This window comes from Myotis nattereri (genome assembly GCF_964212035.1).
Source record: "Myotis nattereri genome assembly, chromosome: 6".
Taxonomy (NCBI): domain Eukaryota; kingdom Metazoa; phylum Chordata; class Mammalia; order Chiroptera; family Vespertilionidae; genus Myotis; species Myotis nattereri.
In genome coordinates this window covers 82,114,730-82,136,923 of record NC_138081.1, presented here as the reverse complement: position 1 = coordinate 82,136,923, position 22,194 = coordinate 82,114,730, and the positions used below count along the sequence as shown (strand labels likewise).

At 36.8% G+C, this 22,194-nt stretch overlaps 1 protein-coding gene across 2 annotated transcripts in view; it reads right to left on the bottom strand.

Moving 5' to 3' along the window:
* Positions 1-22,194, bottom strand: part of THEMIS (thymocyte selection associated) — a gene marked incomplete at its 5' end in the record, with an annotated part of 134,145 nt that overhangs the window by 13,723 nt on the left and 98,228 nt on the right. The gene's annotated exons all lie outside the window — the stretch shown is intronic.

Below are 22,194 nucleotides of genomic sequence, written 5' to 3'. Positions count from 1 at the left end.
TTACTTTCTTCTTGTGAATCTTATAAAGTATTCTTCATTTAGAATATTTTTGCTCAGTTTTTATCCCTATAGTAAATAACCCTGCATTTCATTATATATTGCATAATTACACACTGTATAATGAAGAGATTTCACTTCTGTATTATTGTCATTCTTTTTATAAAACAAATCATAACATCTGCCTAAAAATAAATCACACTTGTATCAGTATTATGCAAACTTGACAAAGTTCTTCCAGTCAATTTAAGCAAAAAAAATTATCATAACAATGAATTATTAAAGCAAAACATCAATAAACCCAAAAACTCATCTCGCATATGAGATGGCATATAGTGTTTGATGTTGTACTAGTATGTTGTATGCTTCAAAGAATCATCAAATAGGAGCCAAAATTAAGACCTAAAAAGAAAGTGAACTTTGAGCATTATGTTTCATACCCAAATTCCGACTAGAAGTTTTTCAGTTTGAATGTGATTACAAAATATTCAAAGATTCACAAAGTCATAATTACCCGTTTGGGGCTATCCACATAGCCATGTTAATTCACAAAAGGATAGCACGATGAACAACTTTTCTTAAGTTCCTCCTACAGATTGTGTATAGCATTAAATTCATTAAAAATTTCATTGAAAGCTTGAATCAAAGGCTTTAAAGATTTAAAAAGACCAATAAGAAAATTAGGGTCCAGCATAATTACGATTCACCCAAATTAACAAAATAAACAGTGCTGAGCTTTTGGGATATGTCTCCTGACCCTTAGTCCAGTGCTCCTGGTGCTGTTCTATGATCCAATCATTCATATATTCATTCAGTGTGGTGGGCTGGTTACCGTTATGGCCCCAATCCTTTACCATTCTCTGTATCCAGGTCCTGTCCTTGTCATTTTTTCAGTGCCCTCATACTCTGACTTTTGACTTGTCCATGTGACTTCCTCTGGACCCGGATGATATTGGCCCATCAACACAAACAGAGACTTGACAGATGCTTGCATAATTGTTTTTTCTCGTTCCTATTCTTCCATTCTGCCATAAGAACATGCCTAGACTGGCCTGCTGGATGCTGACCAGGACAGAGAGCAGACTCAGGTCATCCCAGTCATCCGAGATGAGACAATCACAGCCAGAGGAGCCCCAAGCTTTTGGGCAAACCCAGCCTCGGTCAGCTGAACTCTACAGCCTCAGGAACTAAATAACTGTCTTTGGATGTATGCCATTAAGTCTTTCTGGTGAGTAGGCAGCACCGTGTGGCAATAGATAATGAGCACATCGACAACCATTCATCTGTGTTATCCCAGGTCCTGGCTGCAGTGTGAGAATACAAGCAGGACTCACACAGTCTCAAGCTCTAAATCGTTCAAACAGAATTTCTTAAATTGTTTAAGCAGAGATTTAAAATACAGTGTGGTGCATCATGGGTAAATAATTCTCCAATTCCTTTCCTAATGACAAAAGGAGGGATCCTGGTGACACTTCCAGTGACAAATCAGGTCAGAGTCTGAGTGTTGGTATTTCCTGGAACCAAACCACTATACTTGTTTACATTTGACTCATCCACCGCCCACAAAAACGTAAGTCCATTACTCGCCATGAGTTTATAAATTTATTGCCAGGCTTTCTCTATATCCACCAGCCCTCTAGGCTCTTTTCCCTTCTTTCTCTATGCAGCATTCATCTTACTTCTAAAACCAGATGTCAGACATTACCCTGTTATCTCTCTGCAGCATTTAACATGTCTGGTCACTCCCTTTCCTGTTTCTGGTGTCCCTCTTACCACTCTGACTACTCATTCTTGGATTCCACTGACTGTTAAGTGATCCTCAAGGTTTTGTTATTGATCTAATTATCTTTATTAACCATCTCTAGATAATTTCAACAATTATATGGCTTAATTTATCAACTACATGTTATAACTCAGGGGAGGGGCCAGATTTATGAAACAAGATCAGGCAGAGCTTGTATAACATGGTAAGCACTCTGGACTCCAAGTCTAATGTCCTTTATTTAGTTCTACAATCTTCCTTCCCAATGTAAGGCGTGGCTATTCCATTTACCTAGAACATTATCACAAACTCAAGACTTTCTTCAAGGTTTCCCTTACCATGTAGACTTTAGCCAGAACCTTTGTTTTCTAGTCTCTGAGCACCTTGTCCTTGTACTACAAAGCAGTTTTCACAAACACAATGAAATAACACCTGGATTAATGTTTAATGTCTATCTCTCTGGTTAAAATATAAACCAACTAGAATAAGGACTATATCTGTCCTATTCAATGTTCTCAGTTCTTATCTCAGTGTTTTAAATACAGTAGGTATCAAATAACTACATCCTATATAATAAAAGGCTAATATGCAAATCGACTGAACAGTAGAACGACCGGTCACTATGATGCGCACTGACCACCAGGGGGCAGACATTTAATTAGGAGCTGCCCCCTGGTGGTCAGTGTGCTCCCACAGAGGGAATGCCGCTCAGCCAGAAGTTGAGTTCATGGCTGGTGAGTGCAGTGGCAGTGGCGGGAGCCTCTCCCACCTCCTCAGCAGTCAGACATCCCCGAGGGCTCACGGACTGCAGGAGAGCACTGGCCGGGCTGAGGGACCCTCCTCCAGTGCACAAATTTCATGTACCGGACCTCTAGTATTAAATAAATGGAGAAATGCTTGAATAATATAGACTCAAGTTTTACAACTTTTTCTTTGTCTAGCTTATCAATGGCTACTACATACTCACACGTTCATATGTTAAGCATGATATACAGTCACTAACAGTAGTCATTATATAGTAGAAAGGCACACATATTTGAACTTAGTCATTAAAATACATATTGAAAATCTTATATTTTTAAATAAACTCATCGATGCAATTGTTGCAAATACTATAGTCATATAATATTCCATATACGTCTCTGGTTCAAGTTAGATTAGTCACTATATATTGAAATTATAAATCAAAGAATGGTTATAAAAGGGAAAGTGAGGGCCTGAGAACTGAGTATGTATGTACAGTTGCTTTATATTACTGAGGCACAAGATTGTGGCCTGACAATAATGAAAGAAATAAAATTCTATGTCAGGCACTGCTTTACAGATGTCAAGCCTTCAACTTGAAGATCAGGTACAGAAGAAAATGAGAAAAATAAAATGTGTGCAAAGAATAAAGAAGAACACCAATAAATTTGAACTGGCATGCATCAGGCCTTTGTAACCACTCTAGAGTTGTACTTTAAAAATAAATCCTGTTTATTTTGTATAATTTCCACTTAACTTGTCATTAGAAATGAGTCATTAGAATACTGTCTGTTAATACAAAGCAACTGCTAAATTATTTCTCATGTTTTTCTTGGCTTGTAGTTTGCGTACTGCTTTTAGTGTTCCTGCCGAAAACAATGATTCAATTACAAGGTACTGAAAGAGCAAAGAAAAGAAAAAATAAACATTTCCATAAAATAAGATGTCCATGAAAAAAATTAAAAGATTTCTTCATATCTATCACTCATCTCGCAAATCGTTCATTGAGATTCCCAGTGCATGATTATATCCACGTGTGACCCTTCTCCCCAAGAGTACAGAAAGCTTGCCTTTCCTCAGAAAGCCACATATAGCCTGTCTTGGCCCAAGGACTAAATATCATCCACATTTAAAACAACATGAACTATCCTAGATAATGTACTTCACTTTATACTTTGTAAAAAATCACTCAGCCTCCTAACAGACTGAAAAAACTACCTCCTCCTCTGCTTATATAAACAACTGCTCCTTTCAGGCCTGTACTTTTTATTTTATCAGAAAAGTAAATTCAAGTGATGTTTGGGAAGAAATTTCTCTGTAACTTTCTTCCTCAGAATTAAATTCTACTTGAATGAAGAACAACAGAAACAGAAATTCAGAAACTCCGTCTTAAAATAAATAAATAAGATGAAAACCCAACCATAAGAAATATAGGTTTTCAATGCACATCAAATTATCATTCCAGGAGACCATGTAACCCTCATGCAATCTGTCTTCTTGTGTGTGTGTGTGTGTGTGTGTGTGTGTTTTCTCTTTTTGTTTGTTATATAGCTGTATCACTGTAAATACTTTATGAGATTATCAAGGGTCTTAAAAAAAAATCTCATAATATTCTCATTGTGCATTATAAATAGAGGCAAATGTTGTTGTTGTTTTTCCTGAGGAAAATGTTTAAACAAGCGAGAATGTGTAATGAAAAAGTAATCTAAAGTTGATCACCCATAAAAACAGGCATCTCTTTCAGATGGTTATCTAATTTTTATACAGTTATCCATCTATACTCATAAGCTGTCTGTTCTGCACAGAATGTTCTTTGTACCAACTGAAAAAACATGACGTTGAGATTGTTCCACCCAGTCCTAAGACAAGCTGTCATTGACATTGTTCCTATCCCTTGCAGCCTGAGGCTATTTGCAGAGAGGCTGCCCAGGCCTGTGATTGGCAGGCCTTATATTATGGGCTCCTTAGAAGCACATTTTTATCTCTCTCACTTCTCCTGAAACGTTAGACTGTGGCGCTCCCTGGTGAGACTCCTTGCTGGAATCACTTGCTCCTCTTAGCCAATGCTCTTGACCTCTTGCCAATGCACACCTTCTTCTTCAAAGGGGATCATGCTGGCTGGGTTTTGAGCTGGCAGTTGATTGGGGGCCTCAGCAGCATTTATAGGTGCACGCATGTGGTTTGACATTTAGACACTCTTGGGCCCAATTGTAGTTGAGAGATGGGACAATCTCTCTCTCCTCTTCCAGCTCCAAGTACCACCAGAAGTTCAGATGTTTAAAAGAATTGAGGTTTTTCTATCTGCCCTGTCCATTCCTTTGGGTTGGAGAAGAGGCAATTGACCCACAGGAAAGAAAATGCCTGTGTCTGCTTCCTAAATAGTCCTGAGAAAAGATAAAAACTTTCTGTCCCAATTCTTTAAAGATTTCCTCTATCTGCTGGACTTGTTGGGATTAGACCCATTCCTTGTTGGAACTCTGATTAGAGAGCTTAACAAGCATTATATATCAATGATCTTACCATCTTATTTGGGAAAGAAATCCTTCATATACTATCGAGAGGACTTTATGTCTTTATAGTCAAACACGTTTTAAGGACATATTGTGTAGTAAAGGAAGAGACCTACTTACAGTATTCAAATATTTCAGTTGCATCTTCCTCTGTTTCTCCTTCTGCAACTGGGAACTAGACAATTTAACATCTAGAAGTCCCGCCATCCTAATTGGATGTTGATTTGACTACCCTCTTAGGAAAAATAATATTCTAGCTCCTGGATGCAGGAAAAACTCAATATAACCACACAATTTGTTTGAGCAAAACAAGTTTAAGAATTTTGTCTCAGAGTACTCATGGTAGAGAAGCTCTTCACACCTTTTGCCAAGTTCAGTTCAATCTGCTTTTTGCTACTCTAATCTCTATTAATTTAGCCAAAGATAAAATGGACACTTGAGCCAATGCTTAACCAATATATTTGTATTTTAAAATGCAGTCAGAATGCACAGCTAATCTCTACAATCGTTATTCTTAAGAAGGTAAACAGGCAGTCTGGCTGCCCTCAAAGATGTCCATACTGTCACTCCAGATCATGGACAGGCATGCAGAGGGGTTGCTGTTTTAAAGATGCTGTAACAAGTGCATCCCCTTCAAAATACCAAGGCTGGTTCACTTACAATGTTGGTATTGTGAAGACTAAATAGCTCTGCGTGTATCAATAAACCTTCTTTTACTTTATTTTGCCCTCTTGTAAATCTTAAGATGATCAATTCATGTGGATGGTTATTGTTATAACTTCTATAGTTCCTATTTTAATTGGCAAATTATAACTCTTTGTGTGAGGTTTAATCTGTGGCCAAAGGGCAGGAAAATTAATCTTAGTTTAAATTATAAAAATAGAAATTACAGTAGAATAAACTATAAGACACATTTTCTGTTTAGATTAGCTTTTGGTGAAATTAGTCTTGAATCAGTGGACATGTGCATAGCATTTGGAAAGTGTCCAGCAGAGCAACTCTTGCTGCAGATGGCAGATGGGAACTGCAGTGTACCATATAACAGTTCTGTATCTAGAAAAAAAATATTCTAAATTCGTTCCTTAAAAATTACACTTGAAATTATTTTAACCTGGGTATTAAAACAGAGCCTTTCATATGAGTCTTTGAGAGGTATCCATCCTGGCAACCTGATTTGAAACATTGCTATATTATTATATGAGCTAGAAACCATTTTTAATGGGTAGGATTCGTCTCACTATTTCTTCGAGCATTCATTTTATGTGAAATGTTAAGTGGCATTCTTGCCACCAAAGTGTTGCTTAAATTAAAAAGCTCGTGCTATTGTGAACAAGTGCCCAATGTAGGACGTAGTCCTTGAAGGCTGTTTCCCAACTCCTCACCTCAACATTTTTTTGTAACCCTCTCCCATGAAGGCTGCCTTTCTCACTGCTTCCTGCACACCCAGCCTGTTCCCCACCATTTTATGAAGCATTGTTTGACACCACCATCCAACACCGGCTCTAAAGTTCTACAGAATGACCCTACAGTCGTCTCCAGGATCCTCCCCTGCACAGAGGGCATGTGCTCATAATGCCCTCCTGATCTCATGTCCTCCTCTTTGTCATCCCTCTACCAGCATGACATCAGAGGCCCTTTTGGTTTACATCTAATAGAACATTTTTTTCTACTCTTTTTCAGGCTCCTGTAAGTGCAATCAGAACGTGGACCTCACTGTCCCTCAGAATTTCTCCATCATCGCGATCTTGGTTTCTAACTTTCCTCTGTGCTCACACTTACTAACACTGCTCTTCCCTCTCAGTCTTTAATTCTTTTCTGCCTATCAGCTCTTCCTTGCCTCGCTTTTTTTTTCTACCTACAGAGTCCTTATAGCCAACTTGTTAACAATTTTCTCACTGTGGTTATAAGATCCTCACTTTCCATTCTACTTTATTTGCCAGTCCCGAAAAATCACTTTCTGTTTTCTCACCTTCCAAAAGTAAGGTTAATAATAATAATAATAACAATATTATTTCACTGCTGGTAAAATTAACAACAACAATAATAGTAATAAAATAAATAGTCTTGTAATTTTACTAACTTGACTCTGACATAAATTCATGTTGACTGGAGACATCCAGGTCCTCAATCTTGCTCAGTTATCAGAGGATCCCTGCTTCGGTTTCTTGTGAGGGATTCAGAGAAGATATTTCAAATCTTTTTCTATTTTGTCTATCTCATAATTGCAACCTGGCATTCCTCAATTTTAGGAAGTAATGTAATCACTTAATTAATTCATTGATAGTGTGGCCTTAGGAAATCCATTTCCACAGCTGTCTTTGTCTTTTCTTAGAAGTGCACTTGATCTCTCACCTACCTCACAAAATGGGCCCCTCCCTTTCCCCCTTTGACTGTGATGCGTTCCCTCCCACTTTCCTATTGACTTACTTAATCAATTGTTCTGCCTATGCCCAGTGCAGTGTCTGACTCTGCCTCTCCCTCGCCTTGTTCACTTTCTGCCAAGCCTTTGTAAGAGTGATCTGCTCTCCCCGCTCGTTTTCCTTTCCTCCCACTGCCTGATTATCGGGTATTTACTGCATAGCATCTGGTTTCTGTTCCTACCACTTGACTAAAAATATTTTCGCCAATAACTTTCTAATCATCAGTCATAAACCCCATGGCTTTTTTCTCAGACCTCATAGTTCCTGAGCTTTCTGCTACAAAAAAACTCTGTTAACCACTTCATCATTTAAAAAAATAATAATTTTCTCCTCAGTTTCCAGTAACACTGTATCCTTGTTCTTCTATCTTTCTCTTTTTTAAAATATATTTTTAATGATTTCAGAGATGAAGGGAGGGGGGAAGAAGAGATAGAAACATCAATGATGAGAGAGAATCATTGATCAACTGCCTCCTGCATGCACCACACTGGGGCTTGAGCCCACAACCTGGGCATGTGCCCTGACTGGGAATTGAACCATGACCTCCTAGTTCATAGGTCGATGCTCAACCACTGAGTCAGCCAGTCGGGCCTTTATCTCTCTCTTGAATTGTCATTCACTCATCTTCTTTACCATCTTTTTTTCTTTCCTTCCAACCTCTAAACCAGTGATCTCTAAACTATTCTGATTGTATCCTCTTAACAATAAAAGTTTTAAGCATGAACCACAAATGAGATACGTGTATATGTACATTTACTCTACTAACATATCATGCACATTATAGAACAAATTTGAAGTAGAAACATTAAAATAAATTAAAGTAAAAATATTTTAAATAAAATTTTATTTTGCATATTAATAATACTGATAAAAATGGTTGAATAGCTTTCATTCTTTTTAAATCTTGATTTAATACTTTGTGATATAGCAATCCAATTGTTTGCTTCATAATTCAGTTGACTCATTATTGAGCTTTTAATAATTGCCACCACTAAAACATGCTACTTCACAAGGACACATGGATGCAAATGGAAAAATAAAAGTATGTTGTTAATTGTTATCAGTCATGATACAACAATGTCTACTAATTTAGCAAAGTTGTTGAAATTGGCTAGGAAATTCCTATCTTTCCTGATGTCAAATTGTGTTTAAAAATTAAACAGATTTGACTTAGTAGTTAATTAATTAATATTTTAACTACTGCATTTAAAGCCCATGGAAATTCTGTGGAAGATTTTATGAGTGGTTAGAAATTGTGTTTCCTAGTTTGTAAAGTCTGCAAGATGAGAGGTTTTATAGGTTCTACTATATACATTGAATTGTTTTCAGAAATAAAAAGCACATTACATTATAGTTATTTCATAACAATCCATTTTCAAATGCTCTATATAGAAAGATTCTTTTATTATAATTATTTTTGTCCCTTTTAATTTAAGGGGCCAGCTCAAGTGTTTATGTGTGTGTTTCTCTAGGCAGCAGACTACTGACAGGCACTTATCATGGACTAGGTAGACACATTTGAACACACACCCTTTTAAAGAAAATAAATACCAGTATCAATATTAAACATCTTTAGTTTTTCTGAAAAATGACTTGTCATAAAATAATTGGTAAATCTTTATGTGGTACAAAAGAGAGCCACAGTCACTTCTCATCTCCAACGTGCCATGAGGTTTCTGCACTTTTGTTGTACACCTTTGTTTCTATAAATGAACCATAGTCAAAACATTCTAAAGAACTTTGTAAACTTCTGGCAACTACTTATTTGCTGCAGTAACTTGCCTATAATAATACTGGGAATATATTTCATATGTAGATGCATCTCCCTAAGCTTCCTTGAGGATCACTTTTTAAAATTCTAGACAATGCAGCTGCTATATAGTAGTTGAACATATTCACTTTATCCAGAAAGCAATGCTTCCACTAAAGAAGTCATTAAAGAAGAAGATAATGGCTTCTTCAATGCATTAAACTTTTTTCATGGGTTTCATTATTAAAACACAATCGCACAAATATAACAACATATATTTCAAGAAAACACTGAACCCTATGCAACTTTATAGAAAATCTCCCTCACTGGAGTCACTTGTTCATTCAAATAATAACAATAGCTTATTACTGTTATTAATAACAATAATATTAGTTACTTTGTGCGTACTAAGTATCTATGGCTGTTTCATATATTAGCATGTTGAAATCGTCTGCATTTTTTTTTATAAAAAATTCTGAGAGTATTTTCAGAAAAATGGTATTAATTTGTCAGCACATTACTTCTTTGTATTAACTTGTCCATTTTTAGGAAGAGCCGGTTTACTCAGAAATATGTTGTTTTTTCTTTATCACTGTAAAAAACAAACAAACAAACCTCTAACGCGTTAATGTTAACTTTAGTAAATTGTAAATGTAATGAAGTAGTGGCTTGAGTATAACATATTTATAAGCAGTACTGAAAAACTATAGACAATCGTTTTTATATTTTTGTTGCTTAGCTTTAAAATAGATTATTAATCACCATGGCTTCATTTTCTCAGTTGTTAATATCACATAATACAGTATAAAAATATGGTAAAGTTCTGAGTGTTTGTAAATCTTCATTTCAATCTTGGTAATTTCAAATTTTTGGCTGACATCTTGAAGGGCATGATTCATCATCTTTTTTTCTCTCTCTCTTCCTAATATGGCTGATGGAGTAATACTAGAAGTGTGAAAATTGTCAGTTCTACTTTTTAAAATACCACTCAGTTGTCCTTTGCTTTTATCATAAGTACAATATTTTAATAAATTTACTTACTGAAGTATGAAATGCTTTTAGAAAAATGCACAAATAATAAGAACAGCTCAATGACTCGATACAATTGAATGCACCTATGTAACTACTACTCAGATCTGAAAATAGAATATTAATACCCCCCCCACAGCTTCCTCATGCTAAACCCAGTCACATTTCCAACCCCTCTTCCCCAAAGCCACCTGCTGTTCTAATTTCTAATATCATAATTAGTTCTTTTTCTCATTTGGAAACCTTTGTAAGTTGAATCATAGAGTATATTCTCTTTTGTATCTGGCTTTTTTCTTTTTAACCATAATTTTATAGAATATTCCATTGTATGAATACACAAAAATTTATTTATTTACTCTGCTATTGAAGAACATTTGATCTGTTTCTATTTTTTATCTATTATAAATAATGCTGCTATGAATATCCCTGTACACATCACTTAGTGCATACATTTTTCTTTCAGGTCTATATATGCCTATGTTTTTGTAGGCATGTTAATTTTTGAGTCATAGGGTACGTATAGAATCGTTCTAGTGATTCTATAATATTATCTTGCTGTGGTTTTAATTTATATTTCCCAGGTAACTAATGTGATTAAATAGCTTTTCAATGTTATATTGGTAACTGTGAAGTACCTATTTTGTGAAGTAATTTCAGATGTTTGCCTATCTTCTCTATAGTGCTATCTGTATTTTTGTTATTGATTGGTAGAAGTTCTTTATATATTATGAATACAAGATCGTTTCAGTATCCTTTATCTGTTTTTTTTCAAATAGTCTCCCCTACTCTGTGGCTTTCCTTTTCACTCTCTTAATGGTGTCTTTAGTAATATAACCTTTAATCAACAGGTTGAGTTTTTAAATTTTTTAATTTTGAAAAATACTTTTCAAAATATTTGTGAGATTTGGTTTTGTTTAAATTAGAAAATACAATTTTCAAATACCTTGATCAGGCTCATCGAATCTGTAGTACCGTGCAACTTCCTGAAATCTAGCCCTGGGATTATATAAACACTGTATTCTCAGCAGGGGCCCAGGCGTAGCAGTCTCCAGAAGCAAAATCAAGATTGAGGGGCCAAAACTGCCCTACGATTTAACAGTGATCATCAACAGTTGCTAACTTTATTAAAAACAAACCACCACCAACAAAAAAACAAATGTTATATATGTCAAGATAAAAAATAAACAGCACTGTTTATGGAGTAGTCTTCCAAAAAAATAAAATCTAAACCTAGCAAGCTTCAAGATTTAACTATTGCCCAGCTGGTGTGGCTCTATGGATTGAGCATCGTCCCATGCAACAAAGGGTCGCTGGTTTGATTCCCAGTCAGGGCACATGCTCAGGTTGCAGGCTCAATCCCAATGGGGGGTGTGCAGGAGATAGCCAATTGATATTTCTCTCTCATCAATGTTTCTATCTCTGTCACACTGTCCTTTCTCTCTCTCTAAAAATCAATAAAAACATATTAGAAAAAGATTTAACTATCAATTCAAGAAAACAAGTGGAACACCTAAAGGAAAGCCCACTCACAGGCAAAACAATCCTAGAAAATATGTACAATGTGAGGCTATAGTTTCTTAAATCATCTCATCTGCCTAAAGGTAAGGTTGGTGGTTAGTACTCGGCTAGGATGACATGGGTAGATCCCCTATGGTCTCAGAGGAGGAGAGTTTCAGTCTTGACTCTACCCCAGAAGCTGTAGTTTGGACAGTGTTGCAGGGAGGGGAGTGGAAAGCTCAGGAAGTGAGGTTGCAATCTAACAACAAGGCTGAGCACTTGAACAACAGACCACATGGTGTGTTCAGAGTCAGCGCTGAGGATCATGAGCAGTACCTCGAAGAATCAGTGCTACATCTGAACAGGTGACAACACAGCACTCAAGAGGCCCTGTGCTGTAGACCAGAAACAGTCTGCCCTGCACACTGAGAGCCTCTGGAAGCCCTAAAGGACAGTCACAGGGCAGCTCCGCTGATGTAAGGCATTCGTTGGCGAGAAAGCTGTTTCTCACATGGGCAACTCTGTGTTGTCTGCTCTAGGACATGGAATGTGGAGACATTTAATGATGATCCATGTTTCTCCCAAAGAACTTCAGGGATATCAGCTAGCTAGGATGGGCTCTTCTTGAAGATTTTTGGGCATTAAGCCTCCAAGCATTCATCTAACTACATACATTTATCAAACTACATAAATTCATCAGCAGATCCAGTCATTTAGATCTGGACCGTCCTGGAAGGATTTGTTGGTAGACAGTAACACAGACCAGATCCTCCAATGTGGCCAAGCTCGCCATCCATCATGGCATTTGCTCTTGGTTAATTAAAGGAGAATAAAGAGAGAAGAGAAGGATTTTTGGGTCCAGGGGCCTTTTCCACCTATAAATGACATTTCACTTAATAACCAAAAATTTAGAAATGTCATTTCTCTTTTGATGTTTTTGTCATGCATGTCTAAAGTATCGGATTGAGAGGAAATTAATTTTATGCTATATAATTTGTACTGGAAGTGGAGAGATCTTAAATTCATACTGAGAGAATATTGCACATGAAGTAGAGTTGACACGTACACACAAACACACATACATACATAACATTTGAAATTCTGCAGAAAATGCCTCAACTCACACATTACTTTGAAGAGAGAGAAATTCAGTGAAAAAAAGAGTAAAATTGATGATGAGGGATATTTAAGAGCTGAGTGCTTATTGATATGATCTTTATAATACCAAAATCTAGCCCTGGGATTATATAAACACTTTAACTACATTACCATCTCTACACAAGGACATAGTCTGTCATTCCTGCCAAGTTGAAACTCAGCAGACGGAGAAATGATGAGAGTCAATGCTAATAAACCAAACTCAAGTACAAAAGGATTAAACAACATCTTCAAAGGCAAACCAGACTGGAGTCTAGGTTACAGGCTCACCATTTTCAGACCTATGTTCAGATTACTTTAATTATTTACCGTTTTATTCATCCCTTTATATTCATCTTGATCTCCTAAGGTAGTGTTACACTGTCCTTATGGTAATTAGGGGGTCTATTCCAGTTTCTGAAAACTAGAAAATAATGAGTAGGGAAAACTGAAGAACCAAAATAGAATAAAAACAATACATCTGTCCTTGAGGTTTTATCACACATCAGAGGAAAAGCAAAACAGTAGAACAAAACACAGGAAGGAACTTGCAAAACAATAATAACAATATGGTAACTAATTATTCAGGTGGTGTTTGATTTAAAATATCATGGTGCTCTTGCTTTAAAAAGTAGGTTGTAAACAAATGATTCTCAAGCACGGGGGGAGGTTGAGTGTATTTTAGTAGTGATTTTATATTGCCACCAGATGGCAGTGTTCTCTGGCTCTTCACAGCTACCTTCCAGAGTCCCGCTCCTCCCGGCTGATAAAGCAGTGGCATTATATCTATGTACTGGTTTTGAAAATGGGAAATCTGCCAGGACACTGTGGCTCTGGGATTAAATGTCTCTCATTTGAAAAGAGACTTCCATGGGCAGAGGTTTTTATTTTCTCAAGTCACCCATTTATCATCCGGACTAAGGCTATTTACATAAACTGCAGGCTCAAGTTGAGCGTCTCAGGATCGCAGTTGGCACCTTTGCTTGCTGTTCAGGGCTCCAAGACGGTAGCTGCACTAGCGAATGTTTCGGATCATTGTTTTTCTTAAAGCAGAGCCGAGTGAGAAGTGTTCACATGCCACCTGTATCTCTAGTGTTCCCCTCTAATCTCAACTCCTAGAGTGTTTACTTCGAACATTTTCATCTTCCTGGCAAGGAACTACGTAAATACACTCAATTTTTTACCTTTCTTATACATATGTCCTTGAGATACTTTTGGCTAATGTGTTAGGTTTGAGAATTTTACTCTCTAACTGTGCACAAATATATCATAAACTAAGTCCAGAATAAAAGGCTTATCTCAACGACCAGTGACATTTGCATTCAGGAATAATAAGCAATTGCGAATTCCTCCTCACCCTAGTGCTAGAGAACCTCAACGCATTTTCCAAACTATTTTTAATTTGTACTTCTAACAAATGTATATCCCTGACATGGGTGAGTATTAGTGAATTAATTTTTTGATACGGGAATTCACACAATACTAGATGCTATCTTTACCTTGTACAGGGAATAAGTTACGAACATTCTCACAGGTCACCCCTTCACCCTGTCCTTCCGAAGACCATTTACGCCCTCCTAAGAGGCCTATCCCCCACCCCTCCCCTATTAAGATGGCAGTCAAGTCCAAGTTCTAAAGCTACCTCTTTGGGCTACTCAGTTTTCCTGGGTATCTCCAGCATATACTTGGTTCTACATGTTAATAAAATTTCTTTTCCCCCTGTTAACCTGCCCTTAATTATAGGGGTGTCAGCCTACAACTCATAGGGATAAAAGGAAAATTGTTTATTCCCTACATTACTCATACCTAACAGAGGAAAGCACAAACTATTGAACAGAACTATGAGCAACTTAACCCTGTCCTAGATTCTCAACTTCATCCCTCACCCCCACTCCACACAATGCTATATGCTGCAAATCTAGAGACTTTAAACTATTTTTCATACGCATAAGACAAAACAAGTGTTCGAATTCAGTACACAGCTAAGTTAAAAAAATACTCATTATCCAGAGCTAAATTCACAGTCATTCACAGAGAATGGGACTGTAATACAGTTGCCCAATAATGTAGTGTATGTGAATACAATCATGCGCGAAAAGCAAAATTTTCTACGGATGAGGAATTGGAGACCAAATTATTTAGATAAACGACACATAAGGAGAGCTGGTAGTATTGTCCATGCGAGTTGAAAAGTTCTGTCCTATTTCCATAGCACAGAGTCATCCATTTTTCATATAAAAGTAGAGTGTTCAATTTAACTTCTCCACTTAAAATTCCTCTATCACTCTTATTCTATAGCCCAAAGGATAAATTCCAGACTAAAGTCTGTGACCTTTAAGATATTCGCAACCCAATTTCATGCCTCTCCTTCTATGCTCTGCTCTGTAATTCTCTGAGTATGCCCTGACTGCTTATTGTCAAGTCTACAGAGTGTGCGCATGGCAGTCTTTCTACTTGTCACCTTTCCAATTTTCAGGGATTCCGCAATATATTTCTGATGAATTAATTCATCAATTAAGCAACTCATAGTTATTTTGTTAACTAGGCTGTTTCTAAAATATTCCAAAACGCCTGGGAAATACATCTACCCACTCTTCCTTGGGAGTCCCTGGAATGCTTGTGTATTATATTAGTTTCCTAGGACTGCTGAAGCAAATTCCCACAAACTGGTCAGCTTAACACAGCAGAAATCTATTCTACAAAAGTTCTGGGGGTCAGAAGTTGAAATCAAATTGTCGGCCGGGCCATGTTCCCCTCAGAGCCTCTAGGGGAGAACCTTTTGCCTCTCCCAGCTTCTGGTGGCTGTTGACAGTTCCCTGGTGTTCCTTGCCTCGTGGCTGCATCATTCCAATTCCCGCCTCCGTCTCCATGATGCCTTTTTCTCTGTGCTTTCCCCTGTGTGTCTAAACTCCCTCACTTTCTCTCTCATAAGATATGTATAATGGCATTTAGGGTCCATTAGAGTTCATCCAGAAGTGATAAAGGGGTAACTAGGAGATAGATTTGGTCAATGCACAGCGGTCCTGCAGATTGGCTAGGCCTGTGCTGTGAGCAATTAGGGACAGAGATCTCAAACACATGCTATCCAGAGAGATGCCTGTGGAAGACGGATCCAAAAGGTGGGTATGAAGTTCATGATGAAAAATCAATTTTCACTTTCTAGGAACAAAGACAGTGAGTGTGAACAACTGTGGGACAAAAACAAATCAAAATTAATTCCACTTACCTCCGGGGGTGAATAAAAAAAAAAGAAGAACCAGGCAATGGAGGGAAGAGGTGGCATGTGAAACAGGGGGAGCCTGGGCAGCCTACTTAATGCTGGAAACCTAAAACATTGTTCCAAACATATAAACTAAAATGAGGTTTTATGTGACTCTGCAATCTGCCACTTTACCTATACTCTTACACTCTAAGATTCCATTATACAGATGGTTAAAAACACTGAAGGCCTCTCATTCAGCTGGCGTGCATTTGTACTGAGCAGACCAGCGATGGCTCTCAAGTAAGGCATGCTATCAATGGCAAGGGCTCATGTTGAATTTCTCCAGGATCATTTTTGACTGTATGAATGGGCATGTGAAGGCAGGGTTGGAGAAAGAGCCAGTGGAGAAGGGATCACAGGACATGAGGCAGAGATTGTCTTCTGATTCCTCCAGAGGAAGAAATAGGAAAATAATTAGAGCTTTGGCAACAGCAAAGTAATTAGGGTTTTCTTTTTTCCTGCTTTATGGAGTTGTCTTTTGTTTGTTTTTTTAAGTAGGTGGAAATAGTTTATTACAAAAACCATCTAGAGGGGAAGAGATTAAAATGTACAAATTATCAGTTACACAAAGTCATGGAATGGAAAGTACAGTCTAGGGAATATAGTCAATAATATTGTAATAAGTATATATGGTATCATATCAGTACTAGACTTAGCAGGTGATTATTTTATATCTTATATAAAAAAGTGTAATATGCTAAATGTCCGACTGCTTGACCAGTTGCTATGATGTGCACTGACCTGGGGGCAGACGCTCTGACGGGTAGGTTAGCTTGCTGCTCGGGTCCGCCTAATCAGGACTGGGCAAGAGGGCCAGACACACCCTAGGACCTTTCCACAGTCCCTCCCCAGCTGGCCAGCCCCCATCAACCCGACCAGAACTGGGCAAGATGGCCCTGACTGGCCCCAATCACCAGCCAGGCCGAGGGACCGCACCCATGCACAAATTCATGCACCGGGCCTCTACTAACTATATAATCACTATATTGTATATCTTAAACTAATATAAAATTGTATGTCAACTTTAATTGAAAAATATAAAAGAATGTTTAAAAGACCATCTACAATTATTTAAAAACCTATGAAATTAGATATGTAAATTCAAACACCTTCAGAGCCCATGAAGCAGTGACTATAGAAAAAAAAGAAAGAATCTTATTTGTGATTGACTTCAGACTTGAAGTTACCAGTTTATGGTCCCTGATTAATAAGCCATCTTGTCCGACAAACACTACTGAAGATTGGAATGCTCTAGTGGATTTGAACATTGGATATAATGTCTTTATTGGATATAAAATTCAAACTGTTTGTAACCATAGTTTAGTAATAGAAAAAGAAATAGAACAACAATGATTCATAAAGCGATTTTAATCAAAGTCAATTGCCTAATCAATCTAATTAATTCTCCCAAAAGTTTCTCTTCATTGGCCTAAAATTTCCTAATGTCATTAAAATAATGACCCTTTGTAAGGCCAGCCTCATTTCACTGAGTTGCTGTTGAAAGGTATGAGAGCACAAACATCTTGACCATTTTTCCTTTGCTATCTGCAAAGAGAGCTAGTCTGTGGTTACACATGGTCGTGGAGAAGGAGAGGACTTAATAATTGAAGCAATCTGTGACGGACATAGCAGCAGGAGGGCATTTGTGAGTTATTAGGTCTCCAAGACAAAATTACAAACCATTTACTACAATATTTTTTTAAGAAATAAGAAATAAGAATTTAGGAGGCATTTTATGAGGTATATAGTACAGTAATATAAAAACATATATGTTTTATATTACCAGCAAGTGTTCTAACTAAAAATCAAAGCCTTTAAAAAAATATTTTGCTTTTGTAATCATGTTTGAAAATAGGTCCATCTCTCTCTTCCCCTCATCATATATATAGAAAGACATTTGCACATGTTTGCTGGTCTACCTCTGAAAAGCACTTAAATTTTATAGATACCATCTATTAGAAACCGATAATACTCCACAAATACTGTAGCTCTGTAAGAAATTCAGTTTTAAGTCTGCAAAGATATCATCCAACCTCACTTTCTCAAAAAACATGTGGTTAATAATGATTGTTATTATTAACAGAAGCAGCAAAAGATAACGGTCCACAATACATAAATTATTAAAAATACGGGTAAGCTTACCATTTCTTTTAAACTTTGCTCTTAAGTTTTCTGTTGCATTTTCAGTACTTTTAAGTACTGAAATAATCTACAGCTCATTTAAATATAATTATCATTTTTATTTCTTTCGGTGTTTCTTCTGATCTTGAAAAAGACTCGTAGAATAGCATTGTTTGCTGCTGCTTATCAAATTTTATTTGCAATATTATAGACTTAGAATTGTAGAGGGAGAATCTGCCAGAAATGTTATGCACTCTATTCCATAACAAAATAAAGATGCAAAATGAAGTGAAAGAGGAGGATAGCCAACTAAAGATATACAGTGGTTCTAGAATGAATTCTTAAGACTTGAAGCACACAAAAATTAAGAGACACTGAAGAAAGTGTTTAGCATATTTAATTTGATGCCCAGCTTCTCCAATTCCCTAAGTGACCTGCAAAAGTCATTTATTGCCACCCTGCTTTTCAGTTAATCCTTTACTCTAAAACTCATTCTCATAACTGACCTCCTCATCTAAATAATTTCTTAAGCTGTAGAGTGAGACTAAGTCACTGGCTGGCCAAGAGAATGGGTTGAGCTACCCAGGCTAGATGAAAGACAGGAGAAATCATCAGAACCTTGATAATTTTCTATAAGATGACATTTGATCCCCAAACAAATAATAATCTGGGACCAGTGAAAAATGACAAAAGAATTGGTTGCTGCAGAATAAAGGAAAATAACTTAAGCAAGTTCTTTGCAGAGCAGATAAGAGGATCATAAGAAATATATGGGGAAAAGAGAATTTGGATCATTGTGGAACACAGTATAGTAGTTCTTGAAGAAATTAAACATAGAATTACCATATGATCTAGAGACACAATTTCTAGATATATATCCAAAAGAATTGAAAGCAGGAACTTGAAAGTATAGTTGAACACAAATGTTCATAGCAGCCTTATTCACAATCAAAGGTGGAAGCAACCCAGGTGCCCATGGACAGATAAATGAATAAACAAAATGTGAAATATACATACAGTGAAATATTATGCATTCTTAAAAAGAAATGAAATTCTGACATAGTCAGACACTATGCCAAGTGAAATAACACATATACAGAAAGACAAATACTGTATGCTTTCACTTATATAACGTATCCAGAGTAGCCAAATTAAAAAAACAGAAAGTAGTATGGTAGCTGCCATGGTTTGGCAAAGAGGGGAAATGGGAGGTCACAGTTTAACGGATACAAGTTTTAGTTTGGGAGGATGGAAAGTTCCAGAGATGGATGGTGATGATGGTTGAACAACAATGTAAATGTACTCAATGCCATTAAACTGTACATTTAAAAGTTGATTAAAATGGTAAGTATACATCATATATATTTACCTAAAAAAAGATAGGAGTTTTTCTTTCTGAGCTTTACCAAAATAATTTATTAAAATAATCTGAAATAGTAAAAGCATAATATGCTAATTAGACCAGACAGCCAAACATCCTTCCAGACATCCTTCTGAACAAAGCCGTGGCAGCTGTGAGGGCTGAGGGCAGGCAGCCATAGTGGCCAGCGGCAGCGGTAGCAGTGGCTGAATGATGGGGGCAGCGCCTTTTCCTGATCGGCCTGGTCGCCTCCCACAGAGAGAATGGGCCTAAGCTGTCAGTAGGACATCTCCTGAGGGCTCCCGGACTGTAAGAGGGGGCAGGCCAGGCTGAGGGATGTCCCCTCCCACAGTGCACAAATTTTCATGCACCAGGCCTCTATCATATAAAAGAGAAAATTTTCTTAGAAATATTATACAAAATGTGTAAAGATGAATTATTAGAAAAAGGATAGAGAGAAAGTGTGCTATTCTCTTCGATTCTTCAGCATGCCAAGTGGTCCAGGGAAGATTGAAAGGCAAGAAGCACCACTGGGTTCTGCAGATTAAAATGATGATGTCTCAGCTCCCCTGATAGTTTTGCATTAGAGCCTCTCAATTTCAAGTTGTAACTTGACTGCTAATCATTTGGGCAACAAACATTCCAGATATGAAGTCTAGGGCTGAGAAAATGTTGTCACCCTCAATGTTTCTCCCTCCCAAAGCCAAATTAAATGAAAAAGTCTGCTCGACCTATAGAAACTAATGGATGTGAATGGAATAAAGGAAAAAAGTTCATGTTAGAAATATGCTTGGAGCTTAAGAGGAGTTAAAGAATGAGATGCCTGAAAAAAATAGTAGGACAGAATGGTAATGTCCAGAGGATGCACTATTCCACCCTTAAATGTAATAGGAATGGAGTATAAAACATTTCTTAAGATGTAGTTTCTTAAGAAATATATACAAGGGTTTCTTTGTTGCTATGGTATTAGCGTTGTGGGCAGATACTGAAGTCAAACAAAATTACAGACATATTTTTGTGCCCAGGGAACTAGACATATGTGTGATGATGAAGATGATGATTAAATCAACTTTTTTCCATAAATCTTAATTCACATTTCTCAGGTTCACAGTACATCACAAAGCAAATCTTATATTTAGAATAAGTTCTGTTAAAATAATGTGTAAAAAAAAAGTCTATGTTTTTCCACTATTATTCTAGTTATTTCTGATTTATGCCTGCTGCCGACAGGTGTTTCCTTAGGTAAAAGAACAATAGCCTGTAGGTTTTACTTCCAACAATATAACATGTTACTCTATAAAAATTTATTTTGGCCCAAAAAGAAAAAAAGCAGTATATATAAACAACTGAGATCTGGAAATAAAACCATTATTAAATCATTGAAATTGACCAACTTTCCAATATCTGATATCAGGTACAATGATCAAAGTTGCTACTAGAACAGATGGTTTATTGACTGCTCCAGGCAACTATTCTCCAATAAATTATAGAAGCTGCAAAATGTCTTTATTGGGTTTGCCAGAATTGTCTGGACCCTTAGCTCAGGAGGTTAAAGAGAGGTTGATCCTTTGAAAATTTTCACTGGAAATAAAGTTTCTCTTTAGTAGTCTCTTCTTGCTCATTCTCTCTCCTTCATTTCTCCCAACCCCTTTATAATTCTTATGTTATCCCATATCCTTCATATTATTTCAAATATACAATTGAAAAGTAAGAGAGGTAAAATACTGAAAGAGAAATGAAACACAATGCAATGTATGTTGATAGCTTCTGAGCTTCAGAGATATCTATCTATGTAAGTCTAATATGCAAATTGTCCTTGCAGGAGTTTGACCCGGAGACCAATCACTCGCTATGATGTGCGCTGACCACCAGGGGGTAGTGCGGAATGAAGGAAGGCCCCGGCTGGCAGCCAGAAGGCCCCTATCAGCCCCGATCACAGGCCAGGCCTAGGGACCCTATCCGTACAAGAATTTTCATGCACCGGACCTCTAGTCAAAACAGAACGCTCTAACTTTACAAGGCAATCAACCAAGGTGACCAAAATAGCATTCTCACACAATCTAACTTAGGAGAGCTTAAATTATTTCCCAGCCCTTATGGAAAGTAATTTGGAAATATATCTCAAGGACTTAAATATTACCATAGCCTTGACCAATAATTCTACTGGTGGAAAATCTGTCTAAGTAACACATTTTAAATATAAAATGTTTTACAGAGAATATTAGAAACAACCATTAAAATGACAATCAAAATCCCAAGTAAAGCAGAATAAATAGAGATATTGTGTTTAACCCATAAGGTAGATTTTAAAAGCCATCTAAAATGGCTTTTAAAATAAAAATATAATCCTTAACATATAAATACATTTATGCTATAGAGAAAAGCAAATAACAGTACAGGAAATGCATAATGTATTTACTCTATCAAACTATAAGTGCTGATCTAGTGGTATAAACATAATATATTAGTATTTTACTCTGTGGGTGGGTTTGGATCCAATTCCAATTCAACATATTGAACTATATTACTTGAAGGAAAAATAATAACTTCTTGATTAGACAGATTCTCTTATATTTGTAAACGTGGATAGAATTCTCAAAGATTG